This window comes from Watersipora subatra, chromosome 9, assembly GCF_963576615.1.
Source record: "Watersipora subatra chromosome 9, tzWatSuba1.1, whole genome shotgun sequence".
In the NCBI taxonomy this organism is placed as follows: Eukaryota; Metazoa; Bryozoa; class Gymnolaemata; order Cheilostomatida; family Watersiporidae; genus Watersipora; species Watersipora subatra.
In genome coordinates, this window is record NC_088716.1 from 8837452 (window position 1) to 8857641 (window position 20190).

A 20190-nucleotide genomic window follows, 5' to 3' on the forward strand; every position below is an offset into this window, starting at 1 on the left:
AATAAATCTCATAATAAATTGGAGTTGGATTGAAGATGAATTCAAACAGCTGGAAATTAACATACCGGACTTGGGATCCAAAGAATACTAGCTGCGCTACTTGATGGAATTTGTGTTTCAAGGTTTAGCTGTGAAAGCTACGACTGTTTCTTCACAATCAAGTACAGTAGACTTACAACTCAAAGTACCAAAATATTTTAATTTTTTTAGTTAACCAAAACTTTGGTAGTAGCGATATAAGAATAGTTATAATAACATACCAGAGTTCTGTGTATACAACGAGAACACAAAAATCAGCTCAAATAAGCGGTTTAATCGCGTTAGTCTACATTAGAATTTTGTGAATCATCCAACAAGTTATAAAAACAATAGCAACAAAATATATGCATTTGCATTATTCATATCATTTTTTAAAATATAAATAATCTTTGCGATTTCTAACCATGTGTAGAGAGCAAAATCATATTCTAATTGTTTTGTGTCTCAAAGACATTTTATCAGAGGAGTAAGGATAAAATCTACTATACAGTTATAGAACTGTATATAATTATACAGCTAAATAAACTATATAGTTTTGTTGGGTACAAAGAAACTGATGTAACAACTCTGAACAAGATTTATTTAACAACAGCATTTACTTTTATTAACAATTAAAAATAAGGCGGGATGAAGGATATATTAGCCAAATTCATAAAACTAACTGACTGAACTGCCAAAGAACACAGAATCAAAGTTCTGATATGCAAAAGCAGTATTGAGATGTTATATAAGAGACCTTTTAAGTAGAGCTTGGTGATTTTGAAATGTAGTCGTTTTCACTTTTTGCAATTTACTCAAAGCAAATGTTAAAAATAGTTTTCAAATAATCAGCTTTTTTTCTACTGACAGAATTAGCTGTAATCTCTAACAACACGTCTTGAACCATATTATGCTGGATCGACTGATAAACTCAACAGATCAGGTGACATGCATTAGACTCTTCCAGGAAGAAGTCTAGCTGGTCTCCTCAGCTGATGCTGCAGCTGAGAGGTAGTTTGAAGTGTCTCGTAAATGGGGTTTAGACCTGCAAGATTGATGAATCTGTTTTTTTTCCAAAACAGATGCAAAATAAGCACAGCCGTAAAGTTACTATGACATACAGTTTATACCAATGTTTACCTAAACAACGTTGTATAGAAATTATCAAAACAAGGAGACAAAGTTTTACCTTTTCTTGTCTCATTTAGTTTTGGGGTTGTAATTGTAGAGTTGATTTGTTTACTTGATGGACGGGAAACTTTGCGGCAAGTAGAGACAGGTGGCTTGTATGACAACTTGTATACAGTGTTTTGCTGAAACATGTATTCAATGGAGACTGGATTGAGGGATGTTAATATTTTAGACACTAAACAGTGACACACTATACTATGTTAACTTTAATATATAACTAATATAATAACTATATTATAATAACTATATTCTATATATATTATATAACTAATATAATAACTATAATATAATAACTATATTCAATCAAAGCTTAAAAAATGATAATATTTCAATAACATGACCAAGATGTATGTTTGTGTATGAGAATTATGTTAACAAAAACAAAACTTACTTCATACAAATTAAATTTTGGTCATGTTTTATTGCTAGGAACTGCTACAATGGCTTTTCAAAAATACTAGGTGCAGAGACATTATTTTGCAAAAAAATTAAGTTAGAAGTATGAAAGGCTCAAACTGTGTAGCAATAAACATGCTGTTAATCTTTACCAAGCTGAGAAATGTGAGTTTTATACAAAACCAAAAGTTATCTTTTCTGAGGTAACAGGTTCAAATCATGAATGAGCTCTATCTGCAATCATTTATATAGTCAATTATCCAAAATAAAAAACATTGCTTAGAGTTTTGCAATAAATTTTAAATAGCATGAAATCTTAACTAATCATAGAATTTTCACACATCTATGTGAACAATTTTCACAGAAGTTGCACACATCTATGTGAACAAGATTTTGTGTTTAAACTGGTTACAAAACTGTCCAAGTTGTCATAGATTATAGTATATAAAAAAATGAAAATCGCTGAAAAATTATACAATTTCTTTTTTTCAGTTTTGATAGATATACTGTTCTTCAAAACATTTGAAATTATTGCAATTTTTATTGAATTTACGAACACACGAGTGACTTTGTTACAAACACAAAGTCACAAATACATTGTTTGATGTCCCAAAGTCACATCGACATTGTTTGATGTCGTCAATAATTACACTGGTCAAACCTAATACAACACCTTTACCAAAAGCATTTCTGTTTGTATCATAAGATCGGTAGATGTCTATTATTATAAACAGTAGTGTTTTAACCTTTCTTTTATTGCACAGAAACAGGCTCCCTCACATTTCCTAGATAAAATCTATCTAATAACCAGGATCAGAATCCTTACTCTCTAGTCTATTTGTCAGTAATGTGTCTGAACTGTGTTCAGTGTCATCCAGGTTTCATAGAAATGGCTGCGTGAATACTTTACCTAAAGAACCATTGTGCTTGGGATTTTGCTCATCTAAGCTGATAATCGTTTTAAAAAAAACTTGGTAAGAATATTTCTAACAACGTCTGCATTTGTAGATCCATCAGTTGACAGAGTTCTTATACCTGATAGTCAGCAACTACATCGTGTTTTGCGAGATCCGCCCACTCCTTTCTTTTCCGTAAAACATACCCATAGTTGTCAGGTGTGTGAATGACTGGCTCTTTTTTGCATCTAGCTCCACCTTTCTGACCTATAAGCAAGACGGCAACGAATAACATCATTTTTAAGTTTCTGTGCATACCTAATATGTCCGCTAGCAATTCTGATTCTTGTATCAACTGTGCTAACTTGTTGGCTAAAAATAGTTTATTTTTCCCTAGCAGCTTCAACTGCAGGGCGAAAGGTCAAGGCTGATTCACTAGCAGAATATGCATATTGTGATTCAAATTCAAAGATGTGATTCAGGTGTTTCGCTCTAAAGCTTGTTAATTTGGATGAAAAGTGAATTGCGCAATCCTATTTTGTAAGGTCACATTTAATTTCTTTTTCTCGATGAATAGTTTGAAAATGCATCATTTATTATAAAAAACATTGCTTATACAAAACTAATCCTTATTTTTCCGCATAGCACATTAAAACATAAATTTGAATTAAATTTCACCTTCCAGAATACATTTCAGAGTGCTAGAATCTTTTTGCTGTTTGAAAAGCCATTTAATAAGCTACCACGCTTTTATATTTCATGAGAATGTGTTCATATTGCTTGCAGATTTTCCTGTTTTAAAAAAATTGAATATGTAAAAAACATGAAGCTGGAACACATAATAAAACCAAAGATCTAATATTTTAAACTTTGCCGAACATTCAAGTAACATCTTAAAAAAACAAGAACATATATATTCTCTGATATAGTCAGAGACTTCTTTTTTAAACACGTTAGGTTTCCTTTTCAAGCTTGACTTTTTTGCTAGAACACTAATTGATAAGTTAACTATGCACTTTCAACTTTCAGATTAGGGAGCCAACTTGAGCCAGTTTTAAACAAGTGAAGACGAGTCTGTATTGATTAAAGTGTCTTCTCAAGATTTTAAGCCAAGGAGTGGCAATTGGTGTCAACTTGACAGCTTTAACTACAAAATTATGTGTGTAAAGTAGAGGGAAATAACATATTTCAGTGAACTGATGCCAAACACATTGGGTTTTCATCGTGCAGTAGAATACCGACTGGCTCACTAGGAGTTGTCTGCTCTTCAAGTACACTGACTACCTTCAGTATCCATATAAAGAAGGGAGTGATTGGTTCCTCGGATCGGAAACCTTTGTAGAAACTTCAATTTCTCTTTTTTCTTATCAGAAATTAACTTGAGACGTTCAATTTCTTCAGAGCTCAAAATTCTGAGACAAAACAGCAAAATATACCATGTCTTACAAATGGGTGATTTGTGTCTCAAGTCAGTATACATTGTGGTAGATAGGTGAATAATTATTGTCCCTGTAACTAAATGTTGCGACAGGCTAGTACTTTCTGTGATATGTAAACACACATTGCCACTGGTAAGTACAAAATGTTACAGGTAAGCACACCTTGTTACAAATAAGAACACATTGTTTGTTATTCAAAAGTACATATTGTTGCAGGTTGGTACATATTGTTGCAGATAGGCAAACAACGTTACCAGTAAGTATACATTGTAAGTGGATAATGTAAGTATTCAAAGTACTATCGCTTTTAGATGCAACATGATGGTGCAATATGTTAAACTTGAAGAGAAATACCAGATTTCAGGTTTTAGCTTCAAACTGTCTGAGATTTTTAGTTACTTTATTCTCTTTCAGGCATTTTACTGCAGCAGCTGCTATGCATACAGTGGATTTTTTCCAGCTAGTTACTGCTAGTTATTGCAAGCAAAACCTGGTTTAATGTTGTTGAATTTGATGTCAAGAGAGCTTTGGGATCAAAGAGACTCTCGACTTAAGTGAGAGTCGACAAACAACCTTTTATGACTACCAGTCAGCAAGGTTTGACACAGACATGACCTTCTGCATGAAACCTATATGTTGTTATCAAATACTGCATGCGGCCTGCTCACCTTCCATTGACAAGTATTGGTAGAGCGTCGAGAGGCTTGGATAGAAGGTATTTCTTGTGTAACTCTTTCTCTTCATGCTAAAAATGCATTTTCAGGATTAGATATAAATTGGTGTTAACGAGCTTCACTATGTTCATGCTATGACAATCTTTGCTGAAATTTACATACCTTCTTGATATCTGGCGTGCAAATAACATAAGAAAGTTAAGACAAACATTGAAATGTGGCCTTCATGAAAATAGGTCATGTATGTTATATATATACATGTTGCACAGATATTACATTAAAAAACAGCTTATAAGTAGTGGCAGGTAATGTAGTTGCCTGCCACTTGCCATTAGCCTGGCACATTGCCAATGGCTAATTTTGGTAAGCTACTATCAGTATTGCTAAACTTAGTAATATGAGCCGTTACAGCAAGCTGTCGTAAAGCTAAAAAGCTCAGCATAGCACAGCACTCTGCATAGCACTCCGCATTATGCAAATGTTGCATAATGCTGAGTGCTATGGGTATTTTAACTAAGGCAACCCCTGAACCCCTGGTGTCTAATGAATTCATTGCATTACATTTAGTTTAATTAGTTAGGTTATTGCTTGGTGAATGGAAGGTTCCAAAATCAAATCCAGCTTGAAGCAGATCTTTCCTCTCTAGATTTTAATAGTTTTGGCTGGACAGACCGAACGACGGGTTTTGAGAGTTAAGTACATCGATTATAAAATAATATTATTTCGTTGGCAATAATTTAATTTCAAACAAAAAATTTTGTTAAATTATGCCATACAACAATCACAAAACATAAAAAAGGGCAACAATCAGCCACTGAAGTCAAACGTTCAAACAAAGTTCTACATAGACTCATTGTTGAGAGAGACATCATTTAACAGAACTTATGGTTTAATAGAGATCCTATTATACGCCCTTTAAATTGATAAGATATTTTTGGCAAATATTAAAAACTGATAACAATGAATTTATTACATTAGTGTGGCAACACATTCATATACCTGTTCTTCAATTTGGTTAGGCCAAGGTTAATTACCAAAGGCTTGCCTTATGGTAGGAAAGTGAGTGATGTAATAGTTATAAGTCAAAACGAAGTCTTAAAATTTTTACAATTTTTCATTGTTCATAGGCTGATTAGTTTTCACAATAAATACCAGGAATCCTGAGAGAACGCGAGCAGACCCTGAATAACACGGATAACTTTGACCATCACCATCACAAACAGCAATGAGATGAAAAAGTCTCTCATATTGGTTTTATTATGTCTGTTATAGGTCAGAGACTAGCGATGAGTAGTTTACTGAACAGAACTTGTACATGTATGTATTGTATAACTGAACTCTCTGCTGTTTATATTACAAGTGACCGAGCAAACAGATCTCTCACATTTTGAGCAGTACATCACGTACGACGTAGCGCCATAGTAAACAGAAGATAACTAAAAAAGATCTGTATATTTATAACTAGAAATTCCCGTCATACAGCCCACGACCAAAGTGATATTGGAAAAAAGAAAGGGTACTGATGGTTGAGAAATGCAATATTAGCAGTCAAATGGCACTGCAGTACAATAGGACAACTGCATTGGTAGCTGTAATGTACTGGGTGTGGGTGTTATTATATACAACAAACAGCAATAATGAAAGGAAAAGATTATATGTTTATATCTCTCCCCCTGCGATAGGAGAAATGCAATATTGGCCAATATTAGAAGTAAAATGCACTGATATTATTAGAATAACCAATATTATTAATATAATAATACAGTAATCATAGAAAACCAATGCACAATTTGGTTTACATTTCAAAACGTCATAGCTAACAATATCAAGAAGTTGTGATATTTATATAGACTTTTAGAAAATCTATTTAACAAAAATATTTAGAAAAAATAATAACAGTAACATATTGCCCATCATCGATGTTGTTAGTGTGACTATAACACTGCGATAGTCATCCAAACTTATAATTAAATATTGTAATAATCTCATAAGAATTGTTAGAAAAAAATATCGTCATTTCCTTTACTTTCACTGCTTTGGACATCAGTTAGAATACCAAAGTACTCAAAAGTTTCCAAAATGTCAGTTACTTTGACATCGGCAAAAAAAACGATTTCAGCACTTCTACGTTAATTACATAAACCTTCGGCAATTCGCCACGCTATAGACTGGTGAAATGTTCACGTTATTCTTTCGTGAAATGCGCACAACTTAATGGTTCTATTCTCTGTTGCTCGGCAGTTCGTTTGCCTGTCTTAATTTAATAAAAGCAAGGCTTAGCAAGTTTTAATAACGATTTTTGGCCAAATTAATCTGTCTATTTGTGTATAATCCGATCAGATGGGTAAGGTTTAGGAATATGTCGACAATTTTCAAAGACTTGGTAACATATTTAAATATGTTTTTATGAGTTTTGTATCATTATTATACTTAGACGACTCTACACAAAAATGGTTAAATTTGTTGATGAAATTTCGGTACAAGGGTTTGCAACGTTGCTGATGAATAATTTTCGTGAGTTGTGTGCACATGCATTTATCATGAAACTCTCAAACATTCGCTCCACTCGTTTGGTCGTGGGATGATTGTAAGCTACGAGGCATGAGTACAACTTCATGAAAACTAAACTTCTCTATGTCTAATGTTTAACTGTGAGTGAAGCGGCATCAAAAATCTGCTGACAAAACTTGGCACTCACCTCTCAAACTTGTCATCGAATTTATTAACAGAAGCCTCTGTATTAAAATGAACAATTCATGTAACCTTCACACAGTTTTACACAGCGGGTATAACATATAACATATATAACATATATAACATATATAACATATATAACATATAACATATATATCATCACTATATAACATATATAACATATAACATATATATCATCACTATATAACATATATAACATATATAACATATAACATATATATCATCACTATATAACATATATAACATATATAACATATATAACATATATAACATATATAACATATAACATATATATCATCACTATATAACATATATAACATATATAACATATATAACATATAACATATATATCATCACTATATAACATATATAACATATATAACATATAACATATATATCATCACTATATAACATATATAACATATATATCATCACTATATAACATATATAACATATAACATATATATCATCACTATATAACATATATAACATATATATCATCACTATATAACATATATAACATATAACATATATATCATCAATATATAACATATATAACATATATATCATCACTATATAACATATATATCATCACTATATAACATATATAACATATATATCATCACTATATAACATATATAACATATATATCATCACTATATAACATATATAACATATAACATATATATCATCACTATATAACATATAAGTAGTATATAGAGAGCAGATCTACACACAAAAGTGACGGATCCAGCGGGGGGATAGAAAAAGGGGGTTGTGAATTAAATTGGCTAGGGGTGTAGATTGAATCGTGTGGAGTTGAATGAGATGTTGGGGTTTGGGGGGAAATTGTGGTGTAGAGTAGGGGGTTGAATTCGAGGGGTTACGGATCCGCTCCTGGCGTAATCGGCGGATTATCTGTGGATGAGTCATCCGATTAGCGGGGGATGAGTCATCCGATTAAACGCGGATTATCGCGGGATTAGTCGGGCGAATCGTCGCCGATTATCGGTGGAATAGTGGGGGTGAATATCTGGGACATCGAGGGCTGGATGGTTTTCCGGAGTGGATCTCGCGGATTATCGAGGAGAGCGAGAGATTACCTACCGGATGAGTGAGGGGGTTAATATCTGGGACACCGAGGGGTTGATTTTCCGGAGATTGTTATATATTTGAAACATTGAATATATATGAGAAAGTGTTTATGTACAAAGTTATTTTTTGAAGATTTGATGATTTTGTAATGTTGAAGCTCTTGAATGGTTAAGAATTTTAAGGAATTTATTTTCGGTTTTTTTTTTTTGTATTTTTTTGTATGTAAGATTGAAATTTGTTGGAGAAATTAATATGTTGAATGAAAGATCAGTTTTATTACAAAATTATTCACTTTAAAAGACATATTTATATGTATTATTCATTATTTCCATCATCATTTTGTTTCAATAAAAATAAAATAGTTTATGTTTAACTTGAAATATATGAAAATATTCAAGTAGATAGGACACAATAAAGATAATATAGTATAAATGAAACATTGAATATATACATAAGAAAATGTTCATGTACAATCTTTATCAGTACTTTATAATAATTGTACATATACTTATTCTCTGTACTTTATTAACACACCTGATGATCTCTTACAGCACTTTATGATAATTGTACAAATACTTATTCTCAGTACTTTATTAACACTCCTAATGATCTCTTACAGCACTTTATAATAATTATACATATACTTATTCTCTGTACTTTATTAACACACCTGATGATCTCTTACAGCACTTTATAATAATTGTACATATACTTATTCTCAGTACTTTATTAACACACCTGATGATCTCTTACTACACTTTATAATAATTGTACACATACTTATTATCTGTACTTTGTTAACACACCTGGTGATCTCTTACAGCACTTTATAATAATTGTACACATACTTATTCTCTGTACTTTCTTAACACTCTTGATGATCTCTTACTACACTTTATAATAATTGTACACATACTTATTATCTGTACTTTGTTAACACACTTGGTGATCTCTTACAGCACTTTATAATAATTGTACATATACTTATTCTCTGTACTTTATTAACACCCCTAATGATCTCTTACAGCACTTTATAATAATTGTACATATACTTATTCTCTGTACTTTATTAACACTCTTGATGATCTCTTACAGCACTTTATAATAATTGTACATATACTTAATATCTGTACTTTATTAACACTCTTGATGAACTCTTACAGCACTTTATAATAATTGTACATATACTTATTCTCTGTACTTTATTAACACTCTTGATGATCTCTTACAGCACTTTATAATAATTGTACACATACTTATTCTCAGTACTTTATTAACACTCCTGATGATCTTTTACAGCACTTTAGAATAATTGTACACATACTTATTCTCTGTACTTTATTAACACTCTTGATGATCTCTTACTACACTTTATAATAATTGTACACATACTTATTCTCTGTATTTTATTAACACTCTTGATGGACTTTTACTACACTTTATAATAATTGTACACATACTTATTCTCTGTACTTTTTTACCACACCTGATGATCTCTTACAGCACTTTATAATAATTGTACATATACTTATTCTCAGTACTTTATTAACACTCTTGATGATCTCTTACAGCACTTTATAATAATTGTACATATACTTATTCTCAGTACTTTATTAACACTCTTGATGATCTCTTACAGCACTTTATAATAATTGTACACATACTTATTCTCAGTACTTTATTAACACTCCTAATGATCTCTTACAGTACTTTATAATAATTGTACATATACTTATTCTCTGTACTTTATTAACACTCTTGATGATCTCTTACAGCACTTTATAATAATTGTACACATACTTATTCTCAGTACTTTATTAACACTCCTGATGATCTCTTAATACACTTTATAATAATTGTACATATACTTATTCTCTGTACTTTATTAACACTCTTGATGATCTCTTACTACACTTTATAATAATTGTACATATACTTATTCTCAGTACTTTATTAACACTCCTGATGATCTCTTACAGCACTTTATAATAATTGTACATATACTTATTCTCAGTACTTTATTAACACTCTTGATGATCTCTTACAGTACTTTATAATAATTGTACATATACTTATTCTCAGTACTTTATTAACACTCCTGATGATCTCTTACAGCACTTTATAATAATTGTACATATACTTATTCTCTGTACTTTATTAACACTCTTGATGGTCTCTTAATACACTTTATAATAATTGTACATATACTTATTCTCTGTACTTTATTAACACTCTTGATGATCTCTTACTACACTTTATAATAATTGTACATATACTTATTCTCAGTACTTTATTAACACTCCTGATGATCTCTTACAGCACTTTATAATAATTGTACACATACTTATTCTCTGTACTTTATTAACACTCTTGATGATCTCTTACAGCACTTTATAATAATTGTACATTTACTTAATATCTGTACTTTATTAACACTCTTGATGAACTCTTACAGCACTTTATAATAATTGTACATATACTTATTATCTGTATTTTATTAACACTCTTGATGAACTCTTACAGCACTTTATAATAATTGTACATATACTTATTATCTGTACTTTGTTAACACACCTGATGATCTCTTACAACACTTTATAATAATTGTACATATACTTATTCTCTGTACTTTATTAACACTCTTGATGATCTCTTACAGCACTTTATAATAATTGTATATATACTTAATATCTGTACTTTATTAACACTCTTGATGAACTCTTACAGAACTTTATAATAATTGTACATATACTTATTATCTGTACTTTAATAACACTCCTGATGATCTCTTACTACACTTTATAATAATTGTACATATACTTATTCTCTGTACTTTATTATCAATCCTGATGATCTCTGACAGCACTTTATAATAATTGTACATATACTTATTCTCTGTACTTTATTAACACTCTTGATGATCTCTTACAGCACTTTATAATAATTGTACATATACTTATTCTCTGTACTTTATTAATACTCCTGATGTTCTCTTACAGCACTTTATAATAATTGTACACATACTTATTCTCAGTACTTTATTAACACTCCTGATGATCTTTTACAGCACTTTAGAATAATTGTACACATACTTATTCTCTGTACTTTATTAACACTCTTGATGATCTCTTACTACACTTTATAATAATTGTACACATACTTATTCTCTGTATTTTATTAACACTCTTGATGGTCTTTTACTACACTTTATAATAATTGTACACATACTTATTCTCTGTACTTTTTTACCACACCTGATGATCTCTTACAGCACTTTATAATAATTGTACATATACTTATTCTCAGTACTTTATTAACACTCTTGATGATCTCTTACAGCACTTTATAATAATTGTACATATACTTATTCTCTGTACTTTATTAACACTCCTGATCTTTAATTAAATTAAACTAGTAGACTTGCTAGCATCACATTCTAACTGATATCTTCAAAATATGGAAAAGACTGTGAAGTGATATATAATACACAATCTTTCGATAAAATCATGACAAAATACTTTTGGTAAAGAGAACCCTGTTATCATTCATCAATCTTTGAGAGAATAAATGATACATACTACATTTATTCAAAACAATACATATATTCATTTTCTTTATATTCTCTTCAAAACGAATACTTACCTATACCTACCTTAGTACAATTCCTCCATCTGTCCATTGGGCCTTCTTTTTTTTTTGCTCATCCCTCTATTTACTGGGCAAGAGACTGTTATGGAATGGTTAAGCCAAACCAAACAGGAGAATTCCATAGGCAAGCCTAGGAAAACACTCAGGTCGATTGCCAAGGCGCTTGTCCACACGACAGCCTGAACACAGCGACACTCAACGAACTTAATCGCGAGTAGCCGGCTAACAGAATTCTAGCTGAAGTATACAAGCCTTATGGTATCAACGCTCGATTGCCCCAAAATCTCAATCTGTATATAAGTAGGCATCAGGAGCAGGACTAAGTGATGAAAAGGAAAATTACACTGAGCAAGCTTCTTATACAGAGTATTGAAGAATAGTGGCGTATCCAACAGAATCAATGAAGCGAAAATAGTAAACAGATTTTCGCGAAATTGAATTTCGCGAAAGTGAATTTCGCGAAATTGGATTTCGCGAAATTGGATTTCGCGAAATTACACATATATATTATATGTGTAATTTCGCGAAATCCAATTTCGCGAAATTCACTTTCGCGAAATTCAATTTCGCGAAAGTTGACTATATAATATATATAATGTGTAATTTCGCGAAATTCACTTTCGCGAAATTCAATTTCGCGAAAATCTGTTTACTATTTTCGCTTCATTGATTCTGTTGGATACGCCACTATTCTTCAATACTCTGTATAAGAAGCTTGCTCAGTGTAATTTTCCTTTTCATCACTTAGTCCTGCTCCTGATGCCTACTTATATACAGATTGAGATTTTGGGGCAATCGAGCGTTGATACCATAAGGCTTGTATGCTTCAGCTAGAATTCTGTTAGCCGGCTACTCGCGATTAAGTTCGTTGAGTGTCGCTGTGTTCAGGCTGTCGTGTGGACAAGCGCCTTGGCAATCGACCTGAGTGTTTTCCTAGGCTTGCTTATGGAATTCTCCTGTTTGGTTTGGCTTAACCATTCCATAACAGTCTCTTGCCCAGTAAATAGAGGGATGAGCAAAAAAAAGAAGGCCCAATGGACAGATGGAGGAATTGTACTAAGGTAGGTATAGGTAAGTATTCGTTTTGAAGAGAATATAAAGAAAATGAATATATGTATTGTTTTGAATAAATGTAGTATGTATCATTTATTCTCTCAAAGATTGATGAATGATAACAGGGTTCTCTTTACCAAAAGTATTTTGTCATGATTTTATCGAAAGATTGTGTATTATATATCACTTCACAGTCTTTTCCATATTTTGAAGATATCAGTTAGAATGTGATGCTAGCAAGTCTACTAGTTTAATTTAATTAAAGATCAGGAGTGTTAATAAAGTACAGAGAATAAGTATATGTACAATTATTATAAAGTGCTGTAAGAGATCATCAAGAGTGTTAATAAAGTACTGAAAATAAGTATATGTACAATTATTATAAAGTGCTGTAAGAGATCATCAGGTGTGGTAAAAAAAGTACAGAGAATAAGTATGTGTACAATTATTATAAAGTGTAGTAAAAGACCATCAAGAGTGTTAATAAAATACAGAGAATAAGTATGTGTACAATTATTATAAAGTGTAGTAAGAGATCATCAAGAGTGTTAATAAAGTACAGAGAATAAGTATTTGTACAATTATTCTAAAGTGCTGTAAAAGATCATCAGGAGTGTTAATAAAGTACAGATATTAAGTATATGTACAATTATTATAAAGTGCTGTAAGAGATCATCAAGAGTGTTAATAAAGTACAGAGAATAAGTATGTGTACAATTATTATAAAGTGTAGTAAGAGATCATCAGGAGTGTTATTAAAGTACAGATAATAAGTATATGTACAATTATTATAAAGTTCTGTAAGAGTTCATCAGGATTGTTAATAAAGTACAGAGAATAAGTATATGTACAATTATTATAAAGTGTAGTAAGAGATCATCAGGAGTGTTATTAAAGTACAGATAATAAGTATATGTACAATTATTATAAAGTTCTGTAAGAGTTCATCAAGAGTGTTAATAAAGTACAGATATTAAGTATATGTACAATTATTATAAAGTGCTGTAAGAGATCATCAAGAGTGTTAATAAAGTACAGAGAATAAGTATATGTACAATTATTATAAAGTGTTGTAAGAGATCATCAAGTGTGTTAACAAAGTACAGATAATAAGTATATGTACAATTATTATAAAGTGCTGTAAGAGTTCATCAAGAGTGTTAATAAAGTACAGATATTAAGTATATGTACAATTATTATAAAGTGCTGTAAGAGTCCATCAAGAGTGTTAATAAAATACAGAGAATAAGTATGTGTACAATTATTATAAAGTGTAGTAAGAGATCATCAAGAGTGTTAATAAAGTACAGAGAATAAGTATGTGTACAATTATTCTAAAGTGCTGTAAAAGATCATCAGGAGTGTTAATAAAGTACTGAGAATAAGTATGTGTACAATTATTATAAAGTGCTGTAAGAGATCATCAGGAGTATTAATGAAGTACAGAGAATAAGTATATGTACAATTATTATAAAGTGCTGTAAAAGATCATCAAGAGTGTTAATAAAGTACAGAGAATAAGTATATGTACAATTATTATAAAGTGCTGTCAGAGATCATCAGGAGTGTTAATAAAGTACAGAGAATAAGTATATGTACAATTATTATAAAGTGTAGTAAGAGATCATCAGGAGTGTTATTAAAGTACAGATAATAAGTATATGTACAATTATTAAAAAGTGCTGTAAGAGTTCATCAAGAGTGTTAATAAAGTACAGATATTAAGTATAAGTACAATTATTATAAAGTGCTGTAAGAGATCATCAAGAGTGTTAATAAAGTACAGAGAATAAGTATATGTACAATTATTATAAAGTGCTGTAAGAGATCATTAGGGGTGTTAATAAAGTACAGAGAATAAGTATATGTACAATTATTATAAAGTGCTGTAAGAGATCACCAGGTGTGTTAACAAAGTACAGATAATAAGTATGTGTACAATTATAATAAAGTGTAGTAAGAGATCATCAAGAGTGTTAATAAAATACAGAGAATAAGCATGTGTACAATTATTATAAAGTGCTGTAAGAGATCACCAGGTGTGTTAACAAAGTACAGATAATAAGTATGTGTACAATTATTATAAAGTGTAGTAAGAGATCATCAGGTGTGTTAATAAAGTACTGAGAATAAGTATATGTACAATTATTATAAAGTGCTGTAAGAGATCATCAGGTGTGTTAATAAAGTACAGAGAATAATTATATGTATAATTATTATAAAGTGCTGTAAGAGATCATTAGGAGTGTTGATAAAGTACTGAGAATAAGTATTTGTACAATTATTATAAAGTGCTGTAAGAGATCATCAGGTGTGTTAATAAAGTACAGAGAATAAGTATATGTACAATTATTATAAAGTACTGATAAAGATTGTACATGAACATTTTCTTATGTATATATTCAATGTTTCATTTATACTATATTATCTTTATTGTGTCCTATCTACTTGAATATTTTCATATATTTCAAGTTAAACATAAACTATTTTATTTTTATTGAAACAAAATGATGATGGAAATAATGAATAATACATATAAATATATCTTTTAAAGTGAATAATTTTGTAATAAAACTGATCTTTCATTCAACATATTAATTTCTCCAACAAATTTCAATCTTACATACAAAAAAATACAAAAAAAAAAACCGAAAATAAATTCCTTAAAATTCTTAACCATTCAAGAGCTTCAACATTACAAAATCATCAAATCTTCAAAAAATAACTTTGTACATAAACACTTTCTCATATATATTCAATGTTTCAAATATATAACAATCTCCGGAAAATCAACCCCTCGGTGTCCCAGATATTAACCCCCTCACTCATCCGGTAGGTAATCTCTCGCTCTCCTCGATAATCCGCGAGATCCACTCCGGAAAACCATCCAGCCCTCGATGTCCCAGATATTCACCCCCACTATTCCACCGATAATCGGCGACGATTCGCCCGACTAATCCGCGACGATTCCCCCGACTAATCCCGCGATAATCCGCGTTTAATCGGATGACTCATCCCCCGCTAATCGGATGACTCATCCACAGATAATCCGCCGATTACGCCAGGAGCGGATCCGTAACCCCTCGAATTCAACCCCCTACTCTACACCACAATTTCCCCCCAAACCCCAACATCTCATTCAACTCCACACGATTCAATCTACACCCCTAGCCAATTTAATTCACAACCCCCTTTTTCTATCCCCCCGCTGGATCCGTCACTTTTGTGTGTAGATCTGCTCTCTATATACTACTCATATAGTTGCAAGAATAAACACAATGAAAAAATGGGGCCATGTTTTTTAAAAGAACTCAGTGTATGACTAGACACTCCTGGGTGTAGTCTTTATCAACAAGCAATCTTATGGTGTGATCTTTTGAACTTAAAGATAACACTTATTATTGTCTTCCCATGTAATTTCCTGATGAAATCAAAAGTGGTCACATAATTATAATGAGGCCTTTTGCGTTAGTGCTGCAAATGGGTCTACATTCATATTTACAAATCTCACTTTGTCATTGTGTGTGTCTGTCTGTTAGTTCATTTGTAAACGCTGCGTGTTTCCACATTTTTAGTCGATTTTATCCAAACTTTACAAGCATATGCTCTGTGCCTCCCACCAAGTCATTAAAAATATTAAGCTTCAAAACTTCATCAAAATTCCATCAGCCTGTGAACCAGCCTCTTAAAGACCCACTTGCAGGCTGTCTGATTGAATGTAAAAGAAATCCTGGGCAACAGGCGACTTACTGCATAACAAAATGAAAACACTACTACCTGTTTCTTTTCTGTCCTCTCAAACCAGTTTCCAATGAGAACTTTTGGATTATTATACGCTGGTTCAATCCTCCATGTACACGCATTTGGTTGGCTTCCCACTTCAATCGCACGATAGTTATAGTCCCAAATCTTTCTCATTCTCACAGACATCACTAGAGATTCCTAAAATAGTTTATTAAACAATGGCGGTAGAATGCCAAGGAATGTTCCAGAACTTCATTAAAGAAACAGAGATATTGAAGCTTTTGCATTGTGATGTAGTTTTGCTTTGAACTTCATGGGTTCGATCACCTTAGAAATAGCTATTTGTAAAGCTTCCATAAAATGAATTTTTGTTTTTATAAAACTTAGTTTATGAAATTACATTAGTTTGTTTAAATTACTTGTTTCCTTTATTTTTCATCCACGCAGACCAGTAATCGTAGACACTTTCGTTCGCTCGTCCCATTCCTTACCAATCAAGCCACACTAGCTTGATGGATTCATATATGTCATTATATGGGTGCAAATATGCTGACGTCATGCCATAACGTCATGGGGTGTGGTTAGTTAAGTAGTAAGCTCTTGTTAGTAAGCTTACTCAAATTATCGATTGGCAATGTGCCAGACTAATAGCAATTAGTGGCAGGCAACTCTCATTATCCCTCATTGTTTACAAGCTGATTTTGAATACAAGGACAACACCGCGCATTCCGCTAGTCAGTAATATAAGAGATATGTAGCATTGACAGTGCATGTTGGTACATTATCTGGTTTGCCAGTTTATACAAGCAATTGGCAATAGGCAATTTGTTTACTGTCAATGATAAATAAATGCTTTCTTGTAATAGCAGAGAAGAGGCACGAAAAGTCAAAGATCATAAAGTGAGTTGTTTTTTTATATGTCGCTGCTTTGGGGAAACATTACACTCGTCTTGGAATGACCTTACAATGACATATTGTTTTTATATATTTTGAATGTCTGTTTCCATTATGTTTTGATTCTTTTATTCCTTTTTTTTGCATTCAAAACAAGGGGGTGTGAGATTACCCTCATCACTATAGTAAGAATCTTAAAACCAAAGCTAAAAAAGAAGTCATGCTCAGCCTATCAGCATTCTTATAGAATAGACTTATAAGATGACATAAACACTGATAAAAGAGAAACACGTCATCGTTAAAATACATTCTGCTTGTTTAAGTAGTCTGTGATTATCACAAGTACAGTAACGACAACTCTCCATTTTTATTTTGGCAACTGGAGGTGTAAGTTTATAAAATGCCTCCAAAACTCAATTCGAATAAGTGCGCATTTATCTTCTATAAAATCACCAGCACACCTATACACCCTTCTCAGCTGTATTGATGCTTAGCTTTGACATCTAGAGAGGAGACAATTCTAACATTAACTAACTGTGTCTATGAATCTTATTTATGTAGTAGATTTTTTAGCTTGAATGGACAAAGATAAACTAGCAAAATTCTGCTTAACAAAGCAGAGTATCTATTTATCACGCGAGTTAATTATTTAATTTATTTAGCATGCGAGCTAATTATCACAGTATATGGTAGAATAGCCCATACAAAACTGTCTGTTGAAGTTTTTGTTTCAAAAAGATTATTTGACTAGCACTTGCTGTGCAGAGTCAGAACTAACCAATTTCTTGTTCTATGACATGATTATAAAGTTCAGTCAAAGTTTTATATCATTTAGTCTTACCCCAATCTAGTTTACCAGCCACTGGTCCTTCCCCAACCTTGTTGGACTGTCAGGAAACATGCGCAGCTCTCCTCAAATTATTCACATATTTAGACATAATGCGTTGCTTGTTTTAGTCAAATGGAATTTTCTCTATTATTGTTGGTAGATTTTATGTGCAAGTTTTGGATAGAAAAATGAAATTCTTCCACTGTACAAATGAGCTTTCGACAAAAGGGACTTAACATGGTGTCCAGTATATAATATCAGGGCTAGCAGTATTACTGTTTTTATCATGTTTAATAGTATCAATGTTATTATTTTGGTGAGTAGCATTACGTGTACTATTATTATGATGATCAGCAAACAATGGCCATAATTTAACAAATGAGCTAAAACTGGTCAATGTATTTTTAGTAGACGCCATTTTAAATCACTCGTACTTGACAGATCAGATAGAAACGTATAACTTCTAATATCTCTTAGACTGTTATCCTCCATTTTCAGTAAATTTTGACAATTGATTTTGGCATCTCCTTAATATGGTTGCCAGATTGCTCGCTTCATAAACTTTGGAACTCTACCTACCAAAAATAACTGGTGTTTTGCTTCAAAGAGACAAACTAAACAAATACCATAAAATCTCTATTTGAACCCCATGATGCTCTCTACTTCAATCCTTCTCCTGTAGTGGCGTTTTATTAAGGGTGACATTCAAATAGAGGGTGGCATTCTATTTTTCAAATAACTAACCATAATTTTAAAAAGCTGACTTTAACTCTTTAACAGACGAAGTGAATGTTGCCTACATTTTGCACTCTCTTTTAGGCGGAGTGACATTAACCTTTTACGGTGCAATAAATCTGCTATAACTTACCTCCAACTTGCCGTTAGGTCTCTAAATAAATATGCATTGGGAAGTTGAAAAGTATCTTTATCAATTATTATCTATTGCTTGTAATTAATCTACAATGATCTTATACCCTGCGTTGCAATTTGTTCGAGCTTTCAATTTTATTTAATTGGAAATTTTAAGGCATATTTTCATTTTATAACAATATTTACCAATGTTACATTAAATCTCATTATCCTCCTATGTATGATATGTTTGCTACAGTTTGTAGCCAAAACTGGCTTTTTATTTACAATGGAAGAGAAGTTAGGAGCGCCGATTCATTATAAGCCAAGTTTGAATAACCGCTAATATGTTATCAAATAATATTCTATAAACTGCAAATTTATAAGTTAAAAGTCAAAGAATTTCAAAGTGTCGTTAAAAAGTGGTAGCATTCAATTAAAGTCTGGCATTCTATTTTTCAATTTTTCTTCTACAATGATGGTCAAATAGATGTGGTGTTCAAATAGAGGTGGTGTTCAAATAGAGGTGGTGTTCAAATAGAGATGGTGTTCAAATAGAGGTGGTGTTCAAATAGAGGTGGTGTTCAAATAAAGATTTGACGGTAAGTCCTCATCTATCTCACAATAACTAATAACCAATGATGAGGAATGATGAGGAATGGGCCACTAGAGAGCTCAACAGTTACACTCATTAGCCACTTAAGGACTGGCCACCATTCAAAACGGAAATGAGGCTGGGTAAGTACGCC